This window comes from Scylla paramamosain, chromosome 30, assembly GCF_035594125.1.
Source record: "Scylla paramamosain isolate STU-SP2022 chromosome 30, ASM3559412v1, whole genome shotgun sequence".
NCBI classification, from domain to species: domain Eukaryota; kingdom Metazoa; phylum Arthropoda; class Malacostraca; order Decapoda; family Portunidae; genus Scylla; species Scylla paramamosain.
This window is the reverse complement of record NC_087180.1, coordinates 16,741,615-16,751,614: the sequence shown is the minus strand read 5'-3', so window position 1 is coordinate 16,751,614 and position 10,000 is coordinate 16,741,615. Positions and strand designations below refer to the sequence as shown.

The following is a 10,000-nucleotide window of genomic DNA, read 5'->3' as shown; positions in this document are numbered from 1 at the left end:
CTCTCTCTCTCTCTCTCTCTGGATGACTATAGGCTGGATAGAAATAGAGATAAATCACGAATAAGTAACATCCATCTTCCCCTCTCTTCTCCCCTCCTTCCTCCTCTCCTTCACACTCTATCGCCTTCTCTCCATAATCTCTCCAGCCCTCAACTTTCCTCTCCCTCCCCTTCCTTCCGTTTGCGTCCCTTTCTTATCTCCTTCTCTCCACTCGGAACTCCTACAATTCTCTATCTTCTTCACTTCCCCATCTCCTCCTCTTCCTCCTCCTTTTGTCCTCATTCTATTAAGTTAACCCACGTAATCTCCTCCTTCCTTTCTTTCTCCTCTTCTTCCTCCTCCTCCTATTGCTCTCACTCGATTAGTGAACCTATGTAATTTTAAGTATTCCTCCTCCTTCCTTTTTTTCTTCTCTTTCTTTTTCTTTTCCTCCTTCTGTACCCTTTTCCCTTCCCCCTTATCAGCAGAAGAGACAGGTAAGCTCCCTACCTTTGTGCAATATTTACTGCATCAATAATTAATAATCCAGCTCAGGGAAGTGGTGGGAAATGTCTGACGCGTGAGGCTGTCCCATTACCATTAACATTTCTACCATTATCGTTATGCCTTGTTACGACGACGGCGCCTGTGTGTGTGTGTGTGTGTGTGTGTGTGTGTGTGTATGTGTGTGTGTGTGTGTGTGTGTGTGTTGTACCTGTTTATCTTAACCCTAAATAATTGGATACATTTTTCCCTTCCTCTCTGACACACACACACACACACACACACACACACACACACACACACACACACACACACACACACACACACACACACACACACACACACCAGAAAGCTATAAACCTTCCATTATAAATCACCCAGTGTTAAGGCCGTCACGTTTGGCTGTGGGTGGCGAAGAGAGGGAGAGAGGGAGAGGGAGAGGGAGAGGGAGAGAGGTGCAGGAAGGATAGCGGGGAATAGATGAGGAAGTTGGTGTGGGGATGTGGATGTGGAGGAGGAGGAGGAGGAGGAGGAGGAGGAGGTAGTGGATGGAGATGGAGGAAGATAAAAGGATGATGAATTTGGTGATGAAAAGACGGAGGAAAGGAAAATAAAAGAGGAAAAAAGAGGAGGTGAAAAAAAATGTATACCAACCCAACTTAGATGAACGAAAACAAGAAAGTAAAACAGACGAAAGAAATTAAGGACATAAACAGAAAGTGGAATAGAAAATTATGAAGAAAAGGATCATCACCACCACCACCACCACCACCACCACCCACACGCCTCCCTTCCTTCCCCCACCCATTCCCTAAATCCTGACCCAACACAGCCCTCCCCCAGCACTCTGTCCCCCCCCCCCGACAATCCCCTCTCCCCTCTTCCCTCCCACAGGCATTCACGATATCTGGGAGTCATTCAGGGAGGGAAGGATTAATTCGGCCTCAGTGTCACCTCGGCTCCGACAAATCACTTCGGCAAACATCGTAATTTTCGGCTCCTGTCGGGTCTTCCTCGCCCTCGGGAGGTTAGGTAGGTAATCTTTTTTTTCTATCTCTCTTTCATGTGTGCCGTCTCTCCTCTCTCTCTCTCTCTCTCTCTGTGTGTGTGTGTGTGTGTGTGTGTGTGTGTGTCTATGTGTACGTGTTTCATTTTATTATATGCTTGTCCATCTGTCTTTTTTTCTAACTGTATTGCCTGCTGTCTGCGTTTTCTGTTTGTCTGTCTGTCTGTCTGTCTGCCTAACTGTCTGTCTGTCTTTCAGTGTGGTTCTCTATTTCATCCCTGTTTCTTTTCATTTCCGCTTCACCCTCACAAAAATGTACACTTATCTTCGTAAAATCTTGGAATTTCTCACCAATTTCAAATCTAATCATACTAAACCTTTAATAATTTCCACTACGATCTACTGAAGTCGTGTCTAGTCCGGTTAAATGACGGTTTGACGCATACTGAGTTACGTAATACTTACAGTGAGATCATAGCAATAGAAACGGATGGATAAAGAACATGACGTCATTTGTTCGGATGGCTTCAGATGAGTTTGTTTAAGTTCCGTTGAAAAAAGTTCTTATCCTTTCTTAATTGAGTTAGCTCGTGTAACTTCAGATTGTTAAGACAGGAAAGGGCAGGCAACAAATATGGTATTTCCTCTCATCACGGAGGAGGAGGAGGAGGAGGAGGAGGAGGAAGGGGGGGAGAAGAGTAGGAGGAAGAAAATTAAACGAAGGAGGATGTGGAGAAGTGTGAAGAAATGAGAGAAAATAAACATGCGCAGAGAGAGAGAGAGAGAGAGAGAGAGAGAGAGAGAGAGAGAGAGAGAGAGAGAGAGAGAGAGAGAGAGAGAGAGAGAATGAACCATATCTATTAATATCACACAAAACCAAATACTTCCCATCAATTTCATGCTTTTTACTTTCGCAATGTGTTTTTGGGACAGACAAAGACGTATTTTTAACGTATTTTTTACATTGACTCTCTCTCTCTCTCTCTCTCTCATCCGGTGTGTGATTAATAGTCAGTGTGTACGCCATGATGAAGCGTCTCTCTTTATTACTGCAGACATCAAGTGCTGTGTTTTTCTCCTTATGTATATACAACTCCATTCATATCAAAAGAAAAAAAAAAATACTAATAATAATAAATAAAAAAAAAAAACCCATCTCATTAATTACAAAGTGTCATTTTTGTCATTTATATTGAAGTACTTAGCGTATCCGTTTTGTACAGTCATTTATCACACATGAACCAGTTATGTATCTCTCATACCAAGTGATCTACATTTTTTTCTTTCCGGGTTATTTTGGCGTATAAAGGAGAGGAAGACTACGAGAATGTTAGGTTAGGTTAGATTAGGATAGGTTGGGTTAGGTTAGGTTAGGTTAGGTTAGATTGGGATAAGGTTAGGTTAGGTTAGATAAGCTTTGGTTAGGTTAGGTTAGATTGAGATAAGGTTAGGTTAGGTTAGGTTAGGTTAGGTTAGGTTAAGTTTTGGTTAGGTTAGGATAAGCTTTGGTTAGGTTAGGTTAGGATAAGCTTTGGTTAGGTTAGGATAAGCTTTGGTTAGGTTAGTTAGGTTATGATGAGCTTTGGTTAGGTTAGGTTAGGTTTGGATTAGGAGTAGTAGATAATAGATAAATAAATAAATAAACAAAATAAATAAATAACGACGATAACTTATCCACCTTATCATCTCACATCCACACATCCACCAGGGCCACTAATCCACCACGACTCTCTCCCAGCTCAGGCACGTTCTTATTTCCAGGGCGGACTCGTAAAATTAGTTGAGTTATCGCTAAGACGAAGAAATGCCCAGAACAAACTGAGCGTGGGCCCGCCTCGCCCTTAGTATTAGTTATGTCTCCAGGAAAACAGAGATAAGTGAAAAGAAATTATTGTAGCAGATTGTACTCGTAGAAGAAATAAAGAAGGATGAGGAGTGGCGGTGGTGGTGGTGGTGGTGGTGGTGGTGATGGTGGTAGTAGTAGTAGTAGTAGTAGCAGAAGTGGAATTAATAATAAAAGAACAAAATATCATGCGGAAAAGGAAGAGAACAAAAAAAAAAAAATACAAATATTAGATTCAACAGATGAAAAGATGCTGCAAAAATATGAAAATGAAAAGGAGAGAAAAAAAATATAAACGAAGGTAAATTTAACGAGAAGAGACTAAGAAAACTATCCCCCCCCCCCCTCTCTCTCTCTCTCTCTCTCTCTCTCTAGTCAGTCAGTCACTTCCATCACTCTAATTTTCCACTAATGACACCCTGGGTTGATGTGTTTTCACCCTGGAATTAGACTCACTGTGAAAATAACAAGGCAGGTCAGGTCACAGTCACTGGCAGGTCGCTTTCCCATTGGCTAAACCCACCCTGGAATCTGTATGAATGACCTCGCTTGACACGCCGCTGACCCACACTGTCACACGTTTCCGTCCCACCTCGTTGACCTCGCCGTAACGAATGAACCCCCCCCTTGTCCCGTTCCTTCGAGGTCACGACCCTTATTTGACCTTGCTGATTTCACGGGCGCGTCTCTGAGTGAAGGTTCAGCGTCTCTAATCAGTGAAACGAGATAACGACTCCCTAAGGATAAGATTCTTGAACCGCTTAAGTTTCATGGAATACAATTGTGTGTGTTTGGAAAGGTGGTGTTTGATTGCTTGCCTTCTGTGTCTCCTGTTGTCCTTTCTCACCCTCCCCTCCCTCTCTCCTTCCTTTCCTTCCTCTTCCTTTTTCCCTTCCCTTTCTTCGTGTCCACTGATCCGCTTAATTTAATGATTTTCCAGGCGGTTTTGAAATTTTTCGTTTGGGATTCATCTTTGTGTTTTCCTTTAGTGTGTCTTTGTGTTTTGTATTGTGCTTTTTTATTCGCTTCATCTTCCTGTTTTTCTTTTTTTCATGTTAGTTTCCTTTCCATAATTTTTCTTGAATCTGGTCTTAAACATTCATCAAATTCCTCATTCATCTAAGTATTCACTTCTTTAAATTCTTACTATTCTTTCACTTTTTTTTTTTTTTAGTATCTCGTTGTACTTTCTCTTCTTTTTCCCTCCAACATTTCATGCCATCTCTTCTTTTTTCTTCTTTCCTACAATCTTTCCTTCCTCACTCTTGGCTTTCCTTATTTTCCTTTTTATTAATCTCTCCGTCTTAGTTTCCTTCGTTCATATTTCTCTTTTTTTTTTATCATCTGCTTCTTCCTTTCAATAAAAAAAAAGAAACTATGCATGACTGAATAATGAAAAGTGATGGAGTAGTAATTGAAATAATGTTATGCTGATGTCAATGACTTCACGAGGCCACAAGAGATAAGATGCAGATTGCTTCCACGTCTAAAATAGTCTAAAATAAAGCTTTTTAGGATATATCAGCTTTCAGTGAGACTTTCATGCTTTAGTTATTAAGTACACAACTGTTTGGCTCATCTGCCCCACTAACTCACACAAATAGGAAGCAAATCGACAAAAGGAAGGAAGGAGACAGAAAGAGGGAAGGAGAGAAGGAAAGGAGGCGATAACTGTTCTTGCGCATCACGTAACTCTTTAATCTCGGCGTCTAGTCACGTGACCTTGCGTTGTTGGGGCGTACATCACCACAGGTCAGGTCGGGTCAGGTCAAGTTAGGTCGCCAGGTCACGCCATGTCATCATTTGCATCAAGGAATTTTAAAAAGGACATATTTCTAAAGCTGCAATTCTTTTCATCTTTTCTCTGTGTTTCTCTTCTCTCTTTAGTGTGTGTGTGTGTGTGTGTGTGTGTGTGTGTGTGTGTGTGTGTGTGTGTGTGTGTGTGTGTGTGTGTGTTGTTATGGATCAGGGTATCGCATTTTATGGCCAAAAAAAATTATCATCAGAAAAAAAGAAAATAGAAAAAGTGTCCCATAAATTCCTCCACTTATTGACAATGCTCCTCTGTTAAAGCGGTTGTAATGTAAGATATTTTGCTTTTCTTTCACTAATTCTATGATTCGTCTAGTCCTCCGGTCACTTTCTAAATCTATCTATTAGGTTATCTGAAATTCCGTTCTGTTTAGCTATCTATCTTTCTATCTATATATCTTTCTATCTGTCTGTCATTCTTTTCATTTACCTACTAATTTCGTTATCTATTTATCTTTTCACCTAACTATTCATATTCCATCTAATTTATCTGTATTTTCAAAGTATAGTTATCTGTTTGTTTATCTGTCCATTAAACTGTCTATCTATCTACCTATCTGTCTTTCAATATACCTACTCATCCATCTATAAATCCATCTATCTATCTGTCTAACTCACTATCTACATATCTGTCTATCCGTCTATCTACTTATCTATCTGTCTATCTATCCATTCATCTATCACTCAAATCTGGCAATCTCTCACACGCAGCATTATATATTCATCTCCCTCACCTCTTCCCGCCCATTCATCTCACGTCTTGCAGTCTTCACGGATTCGAGGCTTCAATATAATACGCTTGTGGTTCATTTCCCCGAGCGCGGTTCAAGGCTTCGGTTCGCGTGAAGCATGTTGGAGTCTCGAAATGAAAGTGTGTTCCGTATACTTGATGGAAATGTTGTAGGTTTTCGTATTTTTATTTTATTAATTTTTTTCGTATGTTTTTTTTTTCTTTTTATTTGTTTTTATTGTTTAGTGAAATGAGTTTTTTCTTCTTTCATTATTTTCAAATGTAGTGTTTTTCTTTTATTTTCTGTTCCTTTTTTTTGTCTTTGTTCGTTTATTTTTTGGTTAATTTGTCATTTGTTATGATTATTTTGTATGCTTATTTGTTTATCTATCAATCTATCTATCTATCTATCTATCTATCTATCTGCCTCTCTATCTGTTCGTCAGTCTATCGATCAATTCATCTTTCAATGTAAGAGTTATTATACAAAAAGATACATAGAAAAAAAAAAAAAAACTCTCTCTCTCTCCCAGGTATCTATCAGTGATCCATCGGGCCGTAGTTCAGGTGAGCCAGGTGTGGCCGCGTTGAGTTAGCATCAACGAGGTATAATTTGAGCGTTTGGGAGAAAGAGAGATGTGGGGGCGGGTTCACTCCTTGCAGGACACCACGATTGCGTCATTATCATTTTGTATCCCCCTCGATTCTTTCCCGTTTTCTTCGCATTTTCTGTTTTGTTTATATTAGCGTGTTCAGGTTCCATCTTCCCTTATACGACAGTGGAGTTTGGCTTGATTTATTTTCGCTCTCTGGATGTTGTACCCATTTTTATTGCATGGTTTTGTGTGTGTTGGGTTTTATACTCCTCGTCATCTCGGAGTCTTCAATTTTTATGTTCTTTTTTTGTGAGTATTTTATCGGAATTTAACCGTAATAAAGAAGAGCGTTTTCTTTTTCGTGTGTTTAGTATATTTTAATTTTGTTTTATGTGTCTTATCAGTAAAGAATTTTCGTTTTTTTAAGGCACTTTTTTTTTTTTTTATTTATAGAAAGTTTACCGTAAAAATAAAAGCTTACTCAGATTTTCATGTATTTATCACCTGATGTTTACTAATTCATTTTTGTTGGTTTCATGTTTTCATCATCTCAGGATCGCAAATTTTTTCTCGTTTCTCTGTAATTATTGATTGGTATTTTACGTAAGAAAAGAAAAACGTAGTAAAATTTCTCTATATATATATTTTTTTTCGCAAGCTGCATCATAATTTATTTTCCTTTATTTTATGTATCTCATCAGTTGGAAATCTCAAACTTGTACGTACTTTTTGTCAGTATTTATGGGAACTTTACGGTAATAAAGGAAAACGTATCATTTTCCTCGTGAATTTTTCATAAGTTGCATCATAATTTTTTTTTTTGTGTGGGTTTTATGTTTCTCGTCTTTTGGGGATCTCAAATTTCTGCGCATTTTTTTCTTCTTGTGAGTATTCATTGGTATTTAAGGGAACTTTACCGTAAAAAAAAAAAAAAAATCAAAGCATATTAAATCTTTTCGTGTATTTTCATAAGCTGCATCATAAATTTTGTCCCATAATACCAATCACTTATATGAGTGAAGGGAAAATGAGGCAAGGAGTAGAAATATGAAACTTGTTGTTTATTTATTCTTGTACGATAAAGCTCCGATGAATATTTTACAACCAAAGGAAATAAAAAATAAATAAATAAAAATAAAAAATAATAATAACGACATGAATTTAGATTTCCATCGTCACGTTCCAATCAAAACTTTAGCATAAGATGAATCATTAAGTAAGAAACAAATGGATGTGAAATATATACCTAATAAACGAGCATAAGTGGAGGCAATTTCTATTAATTACTGTATTATTAGAGAAAAATACTAATAAATCTGAGTTAATAGTCATTTAATAGTACGTTTACTTGGATGTCTTAATAGCGGAAAGCAATGAGTCGAAATGGTGGATGTATTGATGCATTAATCTCTTCTTCAATATTTTCATGAGGTAACAGACGTTCTAATTTAATTTAATAGACAGTTAATACCATGTCTGCGAGGCTGCTATTAACAGAACACTTCATGCAGTAAGTAATGTTCGCAGCAAACGATTGGGATCTTAATGCCTTCGGTAATTGATCTCTTCACTAGCTTTATGGAGGAGGGATCACTCTAATCATATGTTTGTGAGGCTGCTTTAATAGAACACTTCAAGCAGTAAGCAGTAAAGTGGTTGATGTCTTGATCTCTTGGTGTCTTCAGTAGTTTTATGCAGCAGCAGTCGCCCTAATAGTGAGTTAATAGCATGTTTGTTTGGCTGTTAACCGGACACTTCATGCAGTAAGTAATAGGTGCAGTAACTGGTTGACGTCTAGAGGCATTGACATCTTCAGTAGCTCAGTGCAGAAGCAGTCGCCTTAATAATGAGTCAAGAGTGAGTTAATAGCATGTATCTTTGGCTGTCTTAAGAATACACTTCACACAGTAATACGTGCAGCAAGTGATGTCTTGATGCATTGATGTCTATACTGATGTCTTCTTCAGTAGCTCCATGTAGCAACACTCACCCTAAGATGGATGGACGCGGCGGTGTGTTTGCGAAATAAATCCAGCAAGGAGTTTAATGCTAGATTATTATCATCGGTGAGATTAGCATGACTGGGTGATTTACGGGCCGCGGTGCGCTGTGTATGGAATATTTCAGGGGGCGACGTTTGCACCTACTCGGTATTTCTCTTTATTTATGGGTGCTGGTGGAAATGAAATGGATACTGTTACGTGTGGTGTCAGGGATCAGCTGGTCTGGGAAGATAAGTAGCGAGGTAAGTGATAATTTAGTGACTGTGTGTTTTTTTCGTCTTTTTTCCTCGGTTGGCTTGTGTGTTGTGAAATATTGTGTGTTTTTATATTGTTGTCTTTTTTTTTATCTTGTATTTTGTTTCCTTTCCTGTTATTATGTTTGTTTGTTTAATGATATATTGCTTATTATGCTTTATTTATATTTATGTATCCTCTCTCTCTCTCTCTCTCTCTCTCTCTGCGAGTTTCCTAGTATCTCTTCTTCCTGGTGCTCCTCCCTTGCTTATTTTCCCTCTTCCTCTTCCTCCTCCTCCTCCTCGGCAGGAAACAACTCCCCCTACCGGAAAACTCGACCAAAGTATACAGGAAATTGATCTCATAAGATGGAGGGAAGGAGGGAGGGAAGGAGAAAAGAGAGCGGGAGGGAGGAGGGGAAAAGGGAGAGTGTGAGGAGATGGATGGGAAGAAAAGAGATAATCATGAATGGAGAGAGAGAGAGAGAGAGAGAGAGAGAGAGAGAGAGAGAGAGAGAGAGAGAGAGAGAGAGAGAGAGAGAGAGAGAGAGAGAGAGAAAGAGAGAGAGAGAGAGAGAGGAACACAGTACGTCTCTTGTGACAAAATTTAGCCTGTTACCTCTATTCTCTAATTAAATCCTCTTATACCTTTTTAAATGAGCAGAATTATACGAAAAATATTGAAAAATACGGACAACAACTTCAAGAACCACAACCTTAATCCTTCCTTGTCTGCATTCATCTGTAACTCACAACACTGCACGTCTCTTGTGACTAAACTTACCCTTAACTCTACTCTCCCCATCAGTTAAGCACGCGAGGCAGTGCAAGCTGGAGGACTCTGCATGATCCATAAGATATCTGGCTGATGATACAACCTGTCAGTCAGTCTTCTCGCATATTCATATTCATACTTCTACATACGCTCGGTGGTGCTAAGCAAGTCACCTAATGAGTGTTTCTAATTAAAGTCAATGAATTCACGGTGCGGTGTTGCGCGGAGCGGTTCTAATGAGTGAATTGAAACAGGTCATTAGAGGTAACCTGAGATGAACAGGTAATCGTGCACGAGGCTAATTGAAAATGAGTCTCTCTCTCTCTCTCTCTCTCTCTCTCTCTCTCTCTCTCTCTCTCTCTCTCTCTCTCTCTCTCTCTCTCTCTCTCTTACATACACAAACATATAATTTCAAAAGGGAATAATCATTAGTTGTAGAGCCTAACTTCAAGGGCCTCTCTCTCTCTCTCTCTCTCTCTGTCTCTCTCTCTCTCTCTCTCTCTCTCTCTCTCTCTCTCT

The 10,000-nt window shown here is 39.1% G+C and overlaps 1 protein-coding gene across 3 annotated transcripts in view; it reads right to left on the bottom strand.

Moving 5' to 3' along the window:
• Positions 1-10,000, bottom strand: part of LOC135115936 (uncharacterized) — a 186,746-nt gene that overhangs the window by 119,836 nt on the left and 56,910 nt on the right. The window lies entirely within an intron of this gene.